This window comes from Octodon degus, unplaced genomic scaffold (assembly GCF_000260255.1).
Source record: "Octodon degus isolate 3935 unplaced genomic scaffold, OctDeg1.0 scaffold00036, whole genome shotgun sequence".
In the NCBI taxonomy this organism is placed as follows: Eukaryota; Metazoa; Chordata; class Mammalia; order Rodentia; family Octodontidae; genus Octodon; species Octodon degus.
In genome coordinates, this window is record NW_004524612.1 from 15,802,963 (window position 1) to 15,818,728 (window position 15,766).

General features: G+C 49.7%; 1 protein-coding gene and 1 long non-coding RNA gene across 2 annotated transcripts in view; one reads left to right on the forward strand and one right to left on the reverse strand.

Annotated features, from left to right (window-relative positions):
• Msra (methionine sulfoxide reductase A) overlaps positions 1-15,766 on the forward strand; it is a 216,479-nt gene that overhangs the window by 169,757 nt on the left and 30,956 nt on the right. The window lies entirely within an intron of this gene.
• LOC111816635 overlaps positions 742-15,766 on the reverse strand; it is a 17,531-nt gene continuing 2,506 nt past the window's right edge. Inside the window, exons 2-3 of the long non-coding RNA XR_002820992.1 lie at positions 1,434-1,545; positions 742-962 (exon numbers count right to left, since the gene is read on the reverse strand). This is a non-coding gene — a long non-coding RNA (uncharacterized LOC111816635). The remainder of the gene's footprint in view (positions 963-1,433; positions 1,546-15,766) is intronic.

The following is a 15,766-nucleotide window of genomic DNA, read 5'->3' on the forward strand; positions in this document are numbered from 1 at the left end:
TGTGTTTGCTCGGTGTAGTTTGGTTTCTGGCCGGCAGGTGGCAACTCCTCAAGGGGGCTTTCTCACCTCCCCTGCACAGAGCAGCCACCCATCTTCCCACTAGTGGCTGCCAGCACCTGTGCATCAGGCCTGCGGTGCCAGGGTGTCTGGCCTTCCCCTGGGCTCCTCGTGACATGCCACAGCCATTGCCCTCATCTTGCAGGCCTTGAGCCATGTTCATGTGACCACTGGGCCACTGAGAGTACATGGGACCGAACAGATTGGACTGATATTGAGGCTCATGACCTACTGTCACCTGGGGGGAGCTGCGTCTGCCCTCCCCAGTCTCCTGAGGGCTTTACCCCATTCCTGCTGGTTACTGAGAACATGTAGGCAGTTGTGAAGGGTGTGTTGCTCCTCTTCTCACTGATATAATATACCTTGGTTTATTTATAAAAATCCTGTGAATTGGTGAGCAATTAAGGCACAGACGTGCTGGTTTTGGCCACATCACACTATACTGAGAAGCAGGAGCAGACTGGAACCTGGAACTCTTTCGTATTGCTCAGGACTCGCTAGACCATTTGGTTAGAACTGGGGACTGTCACTCTGCATGCCCGACACCCCTAGCATGGGATGAGGGTGCCAAGAGAGGAAGCCATTCTGCCATCCTGAGAAGGAGATGCCAGGATCGGGGTGGAGCATTGGTGCTCACTGACTGCAGGGCTAACTGCATGGACTGGCACTGTACCTGCCAGTGCCAGTCCATGCAGATGGATTTCAAGTGAGCGGAGCTGTTCCACAGTGGAAGCCTGTGCCCTGCCGAGCAGTGAGCCCTCTGCATGGTGGAACCAGGCAGCAGTAGAATGAGCTCTTGTCACACAGCCATGGGGAGAACACCTCAGTGGTGCCTGGGTGGGGCCAGTGTGCCTCACACATCCATCCGGACTCCACACCCATAAATTCCATATTCTGAGATGAGTCTGCAAAGCAGTGGTGGTTGTGGTGATGATGTGTTTTACAGCTTAAAATAGACTCCTCTGATTTTTACAGAGTGAATCATTTTTAAGCCTCTTCCTCCCCAGCCTTGAAAATTGGATCAGAAACGTGCAAACTAAAACAAACAAATAAATGAATTAACAAAAAAGATGGATGAAACAAGTGATTTGACTTGCTAAAAGGTGCTTTTCTTTGCAAAGTCAGAAAATGAAAGCTGTCTGTCCCAGGGACCATGGATATATGCAGAAGGGCTCCGGCCAAAGCTCGGGTTGTGTCTAATGATGTGACCTATAAAATCCTGCTCCACTATGAGTACAAACACTGTTTCCAAGATACACTGTTCTATGATAAGAAGTAAAGCTGCTTTATAAAGCAGTCATAAGACAATATCCGACCCTGAGTTAGCATTGTTACTAAGGAAACCGTTGAGACAGTATGACCATTATTATACGCACCTCCGCCTCAAGGTTGCCCTTGGCAGGAGGGGTTTCTCCTTGCAGAGTCTAGCGTCACCTCTTCCGTATCACACTGTCTTCTGTGCCAGCTGCCATGGGGGCCTGCATCCATCTGTAACAACTCTGGACATAAGTAAACAGCAGCAATGATAGATGTGTTTACAGGTTGGAAAGGAGGAGGAGGTGACCAGGTACCTGCCTCAGGTGTGTGCATTGCTTTGCATGACGTCAAGATTGTGAGACTGTGCACCTTTCCTTGGCCCCCACCCTGTCAGCCTGTGCCACACACTTCTTTGTTTGCTTTGATGTCTCTGGGCCTCCCTCCTCTGTGATCCTCTAGCCATGAGTATCTGTGTCCACAGCACATCTTTGTGGACTCTGTCCTGCAGGGCTTGTTGGTGCTGGGCAGGGCTTTCTGAAGGCTCCTGCTACATGGAGCCAGGAGATGGGACAGTAAGTTCTGAAGGTCTTTTTGCCAATATAACAGCAAGACTTCCATTCTAGAAGTCCTTGAAAGTTGAGTTAGAAAGTAGGATTCTGTGGTCTTAAGCACAGTCGTGTCGTAGAGGGCCCAACATCCCACAGGGGAATAGAAGCACAGGCATGAGGAACAGGCTAGAGAGCAAATGTCAGGATCCAAGCTCAGGATTCACAATGGCTTTGGGATGAACTCTGCTTTGTTTTGTTAAAAAACAAAAAACAATATTTTCACAGCCTGTGTATTTAACAGTGTGTTATGATAATGTTCAAAACTTTGGTATTACTTTAGGCATTAAAAGCTAAAGTGACATTTAAATATTGTTTAATTGAGGCTATTTTCATGGAAAATCTTTTTTTTAATAAATAAAAAGGAGTGGGGGGATTTAGGTTTCCATCTTCTCAAGCAAAAAAAAAAAAAAAAAAAAATAGGACTGCAGTTTATCTAGCTAAAGCTTGATCATGACACTACTGCCACCTAATGGTAGAGAGACTTAATTGCAGATAAAGTATCTAAAAAGACATCAGGCTGAAATTCTCCACAACCAAGTACAGTATAGCAAAGGAAATTTACAGAAACTGATCTTTGTAAATTGCAATCATACACAGTTAAGAGATTTTGATCTTTTGGCTTTTCTTGCCTTCTGACTTGCACTTCATTAAGATTCATCAAAAATCAAGAAAAGATAATTAAAATTATAGAAATAAACAATACCTTAAAATTTGATTTCAGGATGAAAACTATTGCTAACAATGGGAGTTGAATTAAAATAACTTCATATTTGATAGCTAATGGTTAATGATTAGTTAATGGTTAGTTGAGCCCTACTTAAACATCATCAATAATTAAGGCCTACTAAGAACAAAATGCTTAAAAATAGTAACAGGGACAAATGTATGCATATGAGAACATTTAAATCACTTTCTTATGTTTTAAAATGTCCTTGTATAACTTATTAGCAGATATGTTCATTCTTTTCATTCTTTTATGTGGTTCAAACTGAAGTACTCCTTCCTACAGACCTGATCCATGGAGCCTTCCATTATTCTGACCCCCATTCTTTTTTCGTTGGCCACTTCAGCCCCCATTATTCTCTGAGATTCTTGTGGCTGCCCCAGGGACAGGAGGAGGACCCGTGGTATTGGCATGTGCAGTGTCCTTCTGTGAATATGTCATTCAGCATGGAGATGTGGAACAGCCATCATGGAAGCAGACATTATCAATATTTCCATGGAGAATAAAGCCCTGACACTGGCTCTGGGCCCTGTGTCACACACTCTTGTGGGCCAATCATGAGAGAATGTATCTGAACTTCCACCCCATCTGCTGTCCACCATCCCAATCCATCCCCAGCTACTGGGGCTCAACCCTAGGTACATTGTACTCACCGGGGAACAGCTTGAAGTCATGCTTACTGCAGCTCTTTGTGCATCCAACAAAGATGAGGCACTCTCTGGGTCATGAGAGGAGACTGATAAAAACTGAAATCATCTGTTATTTTTAGAGTATATTATTTTGAGACAAGATCAGGAAGGAAATAAATAGCAAAAGGCATTTGAAAGTCAGAAAGGAAGTGATTTACCATCCCAGCTTCTCAAGATGGTGCAGATTTAAGGTACGGGAAGCTCATTATAGGAGAAGTCACTTTTTTAACCATCCTTCATGCTGGACCCAGGGACAATGTCCTTGGTCTCCAAACTTCTAGTGGTCAGCATGGCCCCTAACTTCCCTGACCTCATACAAAACAAATGTAAGACCAACCCAGCTTTTGTGAGATGCTCCCTACAATTCTGCAGTGACATCATTGTCTCTTATTCTCTTTGCATGGACATAAGTAAACAGCAGCAATGATAGATGTGTTTACAGGTTGGAAAGGAGGAGGTGACCAGGTACCTGCCTCAGGTGTGTGCATTGCTTTGCATGACGTCAAGATTATGAGACTGTGCACCTTTCCTTGGCCCCACCCTGTCAGCCTGTGCCACACACTTCTTTGTTTGCTTTGATGTCTCTGGGCCTCCCTCCTCTGTGATCCTCTAGCCATGAGTATCTGTGTCCACAGCACGTCTTTGTGGACTCTGTCCTGCAGGGCTTGTTGGTGCTGGGCAGGGCTTTCTGAAGGCTGTGATTGTGGGCTTGTGCAGCTTGCAGGTCAGCAGGCTTCATCCTCTCCTGCCTGCTACAAGGGAGGCTGAATGGTGCTGACATCAAAGGGATAGAAGCGGTTTCTTGTTGCTATATAAATTCAAGAATTTGACGCAGCTGTCATTGTGTTTGTGACAAGGTGACACAAATTCGGCCGAATCGTGACCTCTGGAGGGGCACTACTGTCTCCAGCCAGGCCACAGTGCCTACCTTTCACCTCCTCTCCACAGGGCTTCCTATGGGTGTGCTGACCCTGCTGGGAGCTGCTGCCACACAAGCCAGAGGGGTCCAATTAGAAATTAAGAACTAGACGATTACAATCACAGGCCTCATTGAACTGCAAGTGTTTGGAGTGATTTTGCAAGTGAACTCCATGGAGATTATTTTCACTGTGCTTGCAAGTAAGACAAACAGACGCCTTGTGCACATGTGGGGTTTGCAGTCAGAGGACACTTGTGCATTAGCATATTTTTGTTTTTATTTTCCTACAGTAACATTCCCAGTAATAGGGCAGTGATTTCTTTATTTCTATGTAAATGAACCAAATCTCAGAGAATCTTACTTATGTAACCACTGTGCAATCGAAATGATGTAATTAAAATGAATCTCCCTCAATTCATCTCTCAACCTACCACCCTCTCTCTCCCCAAACAAAGGGAATAAGCTAAGATATGAAATATGACACTGAATGATGTGAAACAGACCAGGGTGCTACAGTAATTTGCAAGTGAAGGTCGGAAAATAATTAAAATAACAGCTACCATTTCTGAATATTAAAGAGTTGAGATAGACATCTAACTCCCGTTTTGGAACTGTAATTAAGTTAAGGCCAGGATGAGGTCCTACACAGGGTTAGTGGGTGCCAAGCACTGTCCTAAGTGATGCTAAGGGACACAGCAGGATCTTAGTCCCCACCCAGTCTTTCCACTATGCACTGCTATTATTGTCTTTTTTTTTCTTTTTTTCTTTTTTCTTTTTTTTTTTTTTTTTTTAACATGGTCAACAAAGGGCTGAAAGATTAGATGAGCTGTCCACAGTAAGCCAGGAGCTGTGGTTTGAATCCACGTCTGTCCGACCAGTGCTTGGGATACCACCTCCTGCTGCTGACCCTAAGACAAAGAACAGACTCAGCCCTTGAGTGGGGTCAGGGTTGCCTGTGTGAGGAGAGAGGAACAGGGAGCTCCAGAAAGGACTGCAACGTGGCTGAAGACCCGGAGTCTATGGACCCTGGCGAGAGGTCCCACGTTAGGGCCAGAGATCAGAGAACCAAGTGGGAGGTGATGAAAATGGGCAGATTTGGAGAAGACTTGGAAGCCAGGTGAAGAGGGACAGGCAGGTGGCCTTGGAGGGCTCTGAGCAGGTACATGAGTGAGAAACAGAGGGTCTGCCAGGACTTGTGATAGGAAGTAGGGGCTGTGCAGACAGCATGGTGGCCAGGGGCTCTGGAATCCACAGAGATTGGGCCAGGCCTGGGGGCTCACTCCCTGCTGCACCAGCCTGCTCCTGGCTTCTTGAAGCACAGAGTCTCGGTGGAGGCATGTCCCCCGCCACCAGGCTGATTGATCACAGAGTCAAGCTGCCGTATGTTCCGTGTGGTGAGCTGATGGGCTTTTGTTTTCCAGGCCAAATTCCTAGGATCCTTTTGGTCCCAGACCACGTTGCCTGAGGAGTTTAAGAGAAGGAAGTAAAGCAGTGAACTCACAGAATGTACTTTGGGGATCGAATACAAAGATGTGACAGGGGAAAGAGCGATTCCCCTGGACCCAGGCCTTGGGAAATCCACTCTGCAGCTGACTCTGTGAAGCACTGTGTGAGTGAGCCCCTCAGAACTGTTCTGCACTCAGTACTTCCTGCATTCTGGGCCTCAGGGGGGACTTATGGGGGCCCCCAAGAACTCTAGGAGCAAGGTATCATGAGTCCAATTTTGGAGCTAGGCAAACTAAAGTCTGATTTTGGAATTCAGCAAACTAAGTCTTGGAAGCATTAAGTGACTTGCCAAAGTCTTGTCTAAATGACATGTAAAATGACAATGTTGGGCATTCTATATGCTTCCTACTGTCTTGTTAGAAGGATGAGAATCGGGCAGAGGTGGCTGGCCAAGTCAGGGTCTTTGCTCTGAAGCATCACAGTCCAACCATTTTGTTTCAAACTTTCCCTCTCATTTTTGCCTTTGAAATTGTCTGTGCTTTGGAATAGACAGAGGCTTCTAGCATTGACTTGCGTAGACAAATCTGTTCCTCCCCTCCCTGCCTCTTCCTCTCTTCCTCGCGTCTTCCATCCTCCTGTGTTTAAAACATTCAGGAAAGGTGAGAATAGCACCCGCTCTGCAGAATTGCCTTATTGTTCGATTTCACCAGATCGTGACAGGTAGCATCCTATGCTCACGGGGACAGCTGGTTGGGATCTCTGCCCTGTGGAATAGGTGTAAAGCCTTCCTATCAGAGGTAGTCCCATAATTTTATTTGCGGAACTGAATTTGTATGTTGACATTTCCATCTTACTGCACCCAACAGGGTGATGTTTTGTGGAACTAGTGACTCTGGGGTGCCTCGGAGAGTGCAAGGTCCAAAGGGTGGGCTGCATGTTAGCAGCAGCTGAGCCCTAAACAGTGAGTCAAGGACCAGTGGGTGGTGCTCCATAGCCAGCAGCTGCGTCCCTCTGCTTTGGATTTATTGGGATGTCCATCCATTACTAAGTAAGACATTAGGCCACCTCTGCCCTTTCACCCCAAAAGGCCACACGGCTGATGGGGATAGGGGACATGAGGAGCAGCAACCAGCAGCGACCTACCTGCACCTCACTGAGGACCAGTATTTCACCTGGGGTAGGGTCAAGGCCGAGGAGTCAGGACTTGACCTGAATACCAGCCATGGTTCTGTCTGATCTCTGCGACATGGCTGTCCTGCCCTGGCCACTGAAGAAGAGTGTTCTTCCTCCTGTCCTTGCACTGGAGCAGAATGATGTCTTTGGTTAATCAAGGCAGCACTACCTAGGGGGTTGCTGGGTTGAGGAATGATAAATCCCTCGAAGTAAGTCATTTGGTAAACATTAGTGACGCCTGTGTGTGTGGATTGTGCCTCCCTTTAGACCTTTGATTTTTTGCAGCCTGCTTCCTGAGGATTCTCCTAGCCCTGCTTCTTCCAACCAAGAACAGAGGAAAAGAAAAAGAAAAAAAAAAAAGAAAAGAAAGAAAAATGTTTGATAAGGGCCACGTTGATACTGACAGTCTCATTCAGATTAAGAAGACAACTCGTCAGAGGAAGCACGGCTCGGTGTGTGGTCACGGGCTCTGCTGTCCTGAGTGTGTGATCTCACCCCTTCCTTGAGCCCCAATCTGACCTGAGATTGGGGTGGCAGACCGCTTCTCTGCAGTGCTTCATGGTCACAGAGCAGAACATAGAGGAACCTAGGCTCTTCCTTCTAGGGTTTCGCAAGTAGAGAAAAGAGAAAAAAGAGCATGCTAAGCCCTTAGGCCAGTCCGCAACACATAGCAGGTGCAACATGGACACAGATCTTTCCGAGGCACTTCAGACCCCAAATCCTTAAAATTTACTGGAGTTTTAAAGTTGCTTTCAGTTGTCTAATTTAAACTTCTTACAACTACAAGCATTCAGTGGCCACATGCAATGAAGGCACATGCTAAGTGCTGACTATATAAAGTCAAGGGAGCTCAGTCCTGTTCCTTAAAGAGATCCTAACCCGCTGGAAGTGGTGACTCCTGGGCAGAAGGCACAGCTGTAGCAAATAGGTGCTTTCTTTCCTGTATCTTAAATCAGGTACACACACACAAATCTTGCCCCCAAAAATTTCAGTGTGTAACGAACGAGGGGAGACGTTGGGAGGATTAAGTCTGGCCCAGATCCATTCCTTGTGTGAGCTTGGATAAGCCGTCCCATCTTCGGGTTCTGATCCAGGTTCCCGCTCTGCAAACGGGCCACCAAGCCAACTCTAACTTTTAGTAACTATTTACTGTGCGGCAGTGCAGGAGGACCACGGTTCCTGTCTTCCTAAACTAATGATCACAAGTCAGTTTTGGAACCACTCTCCTGTCATACAGGTGGGCCTAGCCAGAGGCTAGACCCAGGCCAGTTTGTGTGCACCACTTTACATTAATTACAGTTGACATTCCTGGCTGGCAAGCTCCCAAAGTAGAAGGTGGCCTGAATCTCCTTTAAGGAGATTTCTGCCAGCATCTACGTGGGACCTCTGATTTGAAGCACAGCTTGCCCTATTAAAAACCAGCCCTGCTGATGTTACCGATAGCTGTGTCCTTCCACTGGCTGAACGTGGCTTGTTCTTACTTCAGCAGAGGGATATTATAGCAGCAATGATGAGCTGTGCTGGAAGGCATAGCTTCTCGGACAGTGACACCCTCTGCTTGGGGGAAGAGGGCCTCTGAGAGTGGATGGGGTAAGGAGTGTGGCATTTTCACAAAAATGTGCTCTCTAATCCAGCTGTTGGTTTTGCCTCTGCCCACATGGTGCTGGGGTGGGAGGGGAGGCAGGGGTGCTAAGGAAGTCAGACGTAAGTCTTTCAGAGCCTGGTCTCAGAATCTCTCAGGTCATATTGGGGATTCTGCTGGTTTCTTTGGCAGTATCATTATGGCCAGTTCTTGGGCAACCTTCCTCTAGATAATAACCAGTGTATGGGGAGGCCAGGAGTGGCTTTGGGTGTCTAGGTGGGTGCATCTCCCCGGGCTAGCTGGGACCTGCTTCACCAGGTCTCCCGCCTGCCAGGAAATGGTTCCTGACAAGGCTGCCACCCTTGGTCAAGGAGGGACTCAGCTTGAGCTCAGCACTAGCAGCTGCATGGGAGCCTGCCCCGGAAGCTCTGGCCCCAGTACAGAAGCGTCTTGTCAGTGCTCCAGCTCAGGGGGCAGGCCCCAGGGTGCCAGGCTGGCAGATGTCTCTGTCAGCAGCTGACCTCCGGCAGGACAGAGAGATGCGATGAGAAAGAGCTTGGCATGGGGGTCAGGTGCCCTGGGTTCCCAGCTCAACTCTGCCATAGCTGGCTGAGAGGCCTCTTCCCCTGGGGTTTGTCACAAGAAAGCTGGGTTAGATGGTCCCCCCCCCCACCGTGGCACTGACAGCCTACATTGCTTGGATTCTAAGGCACAGCAAGGTAAAAACAGTCTCCTGGTCAGGGTCACTGAGTGGGCAGTGGCCCCAAAGTCGTGTCTTGGTGAACCCTGAGTCCAGGAACAGTGGCGTCATAGAAACTGAAAGGTTTGTACTGACAGCTCCATCTCTGTGAGGCAGGCAGCGGCTTCCTATCAGGGCAGCTTCTCCAGTGACCTCACTGAGTTGGTGACCTTGACTGCAAGCAGGACAGAGAAGATTGAGCTCTTCTGGCCATGGGACACAAGCTGGCGGGGATTCCTGGGTGCTGACACACTTGGCAGCCCCGGGTCCCTCCCTGCACAGGGCCTGCTGCCTGGTCCTGTGGTTCTCAGCATGAGGTCCTGATGGCACTAAGCTCACCTGGGACATGTGAAAAATGCAAACCCTCAGGCCCACTCCAGGGGTTCTGACTCAGAATCTTGACAAACCATGCAACTGGTCTGGGGTGCTGGAGCTGGAGAACGGTGGCACCAGCCTCTCCTCCCCACCATTGTCTGTGTCTCTCTGGCATTTAAACTTGGATCTTAGCCTTTGGATCAGGCTACAGAAATAAAGACTTCTTAAATTTCCCCAGAGCCCCACCCCCTCAGTGTTCCCTTCCGGTCTTTGTCCTTTTGCACACGCGCTGGTTTTTACACAGATGGTGCCATTTACACAGACATCCTTGTCATCCTCTTTTCACCAGTCATTACCGGTATTGTCATTGCCTCATAGCCTTCCATCATAGTTTGTCATTTCCATCAGCTGCAGAGCACTTCTTAATGAGACCTGCTTTCTGTCCTTGACCACCCTGACTTGGATAAGTCACCAGCCTATTCAGGGTGTGGCCAGCTTCTGGGTCACCCAAAGGGAAAACAACAAAGAAACCTCCGGTAGGAACTGATCCCCAGTGTGCAGTGGTACAAGATGGTGACAGTTCCTGCCCTCCTGAGTCCCTGTAACCTGGGTCACTTCTGTTTCACTCGCAGGTGGTGTCAGCAGAGGGGGAGCTGGGGCGGGGATTGGGCTGGAGCCTGTGGCCTCCCCCATGCCAGGCCTCCGTCTGGTCATTTCCTGAGCATCCTGGTCTCCCAGCAGGACGGCCCCTCCTTCCTCCCTGCCCTCCACCTTCTCCTCTCCCCTCCAAAACTCGCAGCTTGGCTGGCACGCCCCCTAGCGGCGTCCCCTTTGTTTTGACAAGCCCGAAGATTACATTCTCGAGCCACGAAAATCCTATAACCGTGTCCTGAAAAATTGTTAGGATAAATCCCTCGATACAGGATCACTAGGTCTAGGATGATGTTAGGGTCTCCTTTATGCCACTGTCTCTTCTTCCGGGCAGTCTGCATGTGTGCAGACTCCTCCTTGCTGTAGGATACGTGCAAACTCCACGACATGGTAAACTATGTGCTTCTTTATCCGTCTCGTGGATGACAGACTCAGCTCTGATGCCTGGGAGAGAAAGCTACGAACCCCAGTGGTACAGGCTCAGGAACGGGAGAGGATGGGTCTGTAAGGAGCAGGACAAAGACCCAACCTTCGCACAGTCGTGTCCAGGGACAAGGACTGTGGGCCGTTCGGGGGGCGGGGTGGGTGGGTAGGTTCTGTTTCTGGTCCTCCTTTGGGTTTGTGCCCCCAGCTTGAGCCTCATTCACTGTATGTCCCACTCTGGACGTCCCCTCCACTGCTGAGTGGACCTGGGGCACAACTGCTCCTTCCCTTGTTCTATGTGCTACTTCCTTTACCTAGAATGCCTCTTTCCTCCCTGTCTGTCTGGAGGCCTCTTATTCATCATTTCACCCTCAATTAGCAGGGTTACTTCTGCCTGAAGCTTTTCCAGGACAAACACTGCTGCCCTGGGAAAAGCCCCAGCCATGTCGTCGGCCACTGGAGAGGGAACCCCTGCACCCTGGCTTGGTGGGATGGGCACTGGGATGCTGAATCTTGCTCATCTTTGGACAGATTCATTACATATTGGTGGCTTTACAGATATTGCAAAGGAATTTCTTTGTTTACAGATAGTTCAAAGGACCTATGAAACGCAGTGGTGATGGGGCTGCCTTTCCTTGGCTGCCATTCCAGTCAACCCATTTTGTAATCTGAGCCCTTTGGAGGACAGTCCAGGGAAGGAACATGTAGTTACATCTAGTCATGTCCTTCCTTTTTTAGATTAAGGGCCTTGTTGAGTCTTGCTGTTGCTCTTGTTTTTTATCTTTATGTCTCTAGAAACCAACAAGTTCCATGACACACTATGACACAGTGCACTCTTTAGATGGATGAAAGGAAGGAAGGATGATGGATAAATGGAAACATGAATGGAAAGAAGGATGGATGGATTAGTGGATGGATGAATAACTGGAAGGAAAGAAACAAGGAAGATAGGAAGGAAGGAAGGAAGGAAGGAAGGAAGGAAGGATAGAAAGATGATGGATGAATAGATGGAAGGGAGGAAAGATGAATAGGTAGATGGATAGATAAAGAAGAAAGGAAGGAAGGAAAGGAGGAAGGGTGGAAGAAAGGAAGGAAAGAAGTCATTTATTCTTACACCCTGTAGTCTCTGAAATAATACTTGGGCAGCATCTTCCCAGTGGTAACTCCCAAGTCTCTCCCCTTTCTTTGTGATCTTTTCCTAACTCATCCTTTTCTCCTTTGTTCTTCCTTTCAGCTCCTACTCTCTTGTGCTCATGTTTTTAGTTTTATATTGACTCTTTTCTCTCTCCTTTCTTCCCCTCTCCTCTCCTCCTCCTCCTTCTTCCCCTCTCTCTCTCTCTCCCTCCCTCCCTCCCTCCTTCCTTCCCTCTTCCATTCTGTTCCTAACAGAAATCCATCTATTCTATATCCTCTAACATGCTTCATGCTGACTAAACAAATTCATTTCTAGGACCTCAAGAAGAAAGTATCTTATATGTCAGTTTCCTTAGAACATTCCGGAAGAGCCTGGAGAAAGGAGACCTTGAGGCTTGCAGCCTGAGGCTAAGCATGACCTGCTGGTTCCTCCTAGTGAGCTTCCACTGCCTCTTATGCTGGGGCCAAGTCCTCCTGCTCTCCTAGAGTCCAGGATGGTGGGCATGTGCACATCCAGGTGCCCTGGCTGGGGTTGTAGGTCTTGGTAATCTTTCCAGAGCAGCTGGATTGACCCACAGAGTAGAAAACCCTCCTGCGTCCTTTAATACTTGGGGTATAGATTCTGCCCCACCACAGTGTTGAAGAGGAGTCGGGATACACCCTCAGGAACCTGATGAGACCCTGGCTTTCCTTAGAGATCTAAGACCCACTATAGGGACACCTTGAGTCATGGCCATCTGTAGGGACTGGAACAATCAGCCTCAGTCTGTCTGCTCCTGGCTTCTCCTCCTCAAGCACTTGTCACCCTTAGGATCCAAAGGAGTCAGAGGCACATTCACAGCTAGCTTTCAGGTGACATATGCAAATTGATCACTCTTAGAAGAAATAGGGTGTGACTAAAGAGTAGCAGTGGTATGGGGTCCTCCTGCCCACTCTGCAGGTGGGGAAAGTGAGGCCTGATGGGATTAGGAGGCTTCCAGAAGTTTCCCTGCTCCTGTGGCCTTCGGACAGAGCTGAGCCCATCAGGTAGTGTTGGTTATAGACACACTGCAAGTTTTTATTTAGCTTTGGCAGATGGGGCTGCCTTGTCCCCTCTGCTGGATGCTGCTCACGGCCTGGAACAGAGCCAAGAGCCCTGGAGCCTTGGGCTTGGAGAAGGCCTGGCCCTAGCAGCCTCTCACCACACACACTGTGACACCTGATCTTTAGGGGCAGTGTGCTCAGCCACGACCCTCATGGTCTCCAAACCCTCGCCGGTGCCCATAGCCACCCTGACCTGCATGCAGCGTCCAAGTCACTGGTGGCAGTGGGTGCCAAGGTGCCTCTCGTCCTGCAGGGAGGTGCATCTTGAGTGTCCTGCCTGCCGAATCACCAGAGGTGGCATCCTACACCTGCCTCCCACCTGGTGCCCAATCTAGAGTTGTCAAAGTAACACCAGGAGAGGCCACTGCCAACATATCTCATGAAAATCCGGCCAGTGGGCCTTTGGGGTCCACTAGCAACAGTGTCATGTGGCAAGCACGGGTACTCACTGTCATATTCTCAGGGCAAAGGGCCAGAATGAGCTGACAGCTCATTCAAGGGCAGGAATGGCTTCCAGGCTCTTGTCATGAAGCATAGAGCTGTACCCCTCACTAGCTGTGGCCCTGTCCCTACCCCTGGGCCTTTGCCCTTCCTGTCGTCCCTTGCATCTTACTCCCCACTGTCCCCAGCCCACTCCCTTTTAGGGCTTCAGCTCCCAGATAGTTTTCCTCTTTAGAAAACTCCCATCTTACCCTATGGTGCTGGCTGTGAGAACGATCCAGGGTATCGCCTTGGGAAGGGTGAGAGAGGTCTCTGTGAGCCCACCACATTTGCCCAGGTGGCTTTTCAGGAACAGCGCTGAGGCCTGGTGACAGCTTGCAGTCACAGCCAGTGGACAGCAGGGTCAAGACTGTAAGTGAAGGGAGCCGACCAGCTCTGTGGCCATCTTGAAGACCAGAAAGGAGGGCAAAGGTTGCTGTGTGGGCGTCTCCATGAGCACCTATGGAGTACATGAGGGGTCACGGGGCTTCAAGGGGGTCTACAGTGGAGAGGGGCCTGGCGCATCTCACACAGGTTCACTGTGTGTATGTGTGCATGAGTGTGTGTGTGTGCACACACACATGCAAGAGAAACAGAGACAGCAACAGAGACAGAGTGAGTTTGTGTCCAGTTCTAGCTGCTTCTGGGCCCTACTGAGTAATTTCAGCTCCATTCTTGTGGCTGAAAAGGTCTCTGGAACACTTTGGCGAAATTACAGCTCCCTAATTTAGCTGCCTGTCAGTTACTTTTCTCCAGGTGGCTTCTGCTTGACAGTGAGTTTGACATTTATAAAAATGTTTTGGAAACCATTTCTAACACCTTGAAATAAAAAGGAGCGCGAAGTCTATTTATGTCAGGAAGCACGGTAGATGTCACTCTGCTGGCCATCCCAGGGTGGACCTTGCCGCAGTCTGCCGACCACACCCAGTGGTGGTTTGAAAAGCTGTGGGGGCTCTTCCGTGCACTGGGGCCTCCCGACCTTTTCTTCTCCTGTCACCATCTTTGCAATGGCTTCATTTGGACACAACTGAGGAGACAGCGTTTCCATTGTTTGTCAGAGCTTAGGAGGATGTTGGTGTGGGGAGAACTTTAGGAACCCTCTTCACTTGCCCACCCTTGCTCCTTTGCTAGGGACAAGGTGAGGAGAGGCAGCCACACCCTCATTTCTAAGGCTTCGGAGCCCAGATTTACTCCAACCTGGGACCCTGGTGCATCTTGCTCCATGACACCACATGCTAGAATGCTGTGACATTTATCTGCCACTTGTAGGAGGGCTGTGAGCCCAGAGTATGTACCTTAAATTAGAAATGCCTGACATACAGGACTGTGCCATGCTGAACAACTTTGTGACAACTCCTCTGTGCCCTGAGGGGAGGGGAGAGGTGGCAACATGTCCTTCTACTCCAGCCCGCTTCCTCTGCCACCCACACTGAATTCCAAGCACTGCCAGGAACCCTGCCATGCTAGGGATGCAGAGAATGAAAGCCAACCCTGGCCCTGGAGCAGCCGCCCCCAGAGCAGTGTGCGGATGCCCGAGGGGCCTGGTCCAGGACGTGGGCCAGGACAGCAGCCGAGGGCATGTGCTGGAGTAGGAAGGCTGGGGGAGCAAGGGAAAGGAAAGGGGTGGGGGGTGGGGAGAAGCAGGGGGCAGGGCAGAGGGAGGCAGCAGCCGTGGCATGTCCAGGGCTGCCATGGGCTCACCCATAGAGGTTCTAAGTCCCAGCCGCATTCTGACGTTTAACTCCAGGGTAGCATTGGCCAAAGACCAAGGCTTTGTCAGATGGCGGGTGGCACATGGTGGTGGAGAGTGTGGTCTGGGTATGGGGTGGAATGAGGGAGGGGTCGGAGATAGAACAAGGGCTTTGACCTTCAGAACTAGGGCAGCTGTGAGCAAATCAGGAGCACAGCTGTAAAAGCATACCCCGCTGTTGGGAGGGAGGCGGCTCTGAGGGGTCCGTGTGGGTGCCACTGTGGCCCTCCTTGACCGTCCAGGCGGGATGTCCAGCAGGCTCCAGGTGGAGGCAGAGAAACTGCAGCACAGGGGACTTTGGCATCAGTGGCTTCTGCAGCCATGTGAACTGTAGTGGCCCTCCCTCTCCAGGGAAGGAATCTAGTCACACAAGTGATGATTAGGACAGCAGCAGCTATGGAGAGAGGAAAGAGGAGGACCTTGTGAAAGTGACAGCAGGGACAGTACTATACTGGGACATCTGCTGTGCTTTGGGTGTGGAGTGAGCCACCCCAAAGAGAGGGTCTCACGTGCTTATGCGGGCTGGCTTTGTGATTCCTGGTAACAACAGGGCCTAAGTCAGGTGTACACCACCACCAGGTGTAATCCCAGCACGTGAGAGGCTGAGGCAGGGGGACTGCAGTGAGTGAGAGACCGCCCTGGACTACACAGTAAGTTCAAGGCCAGCCTGAACTATATAGCAAGACCTTGTCTCAGAAAAACAAAACAAAACAAAACAAATTGGGAACCTGTGGTT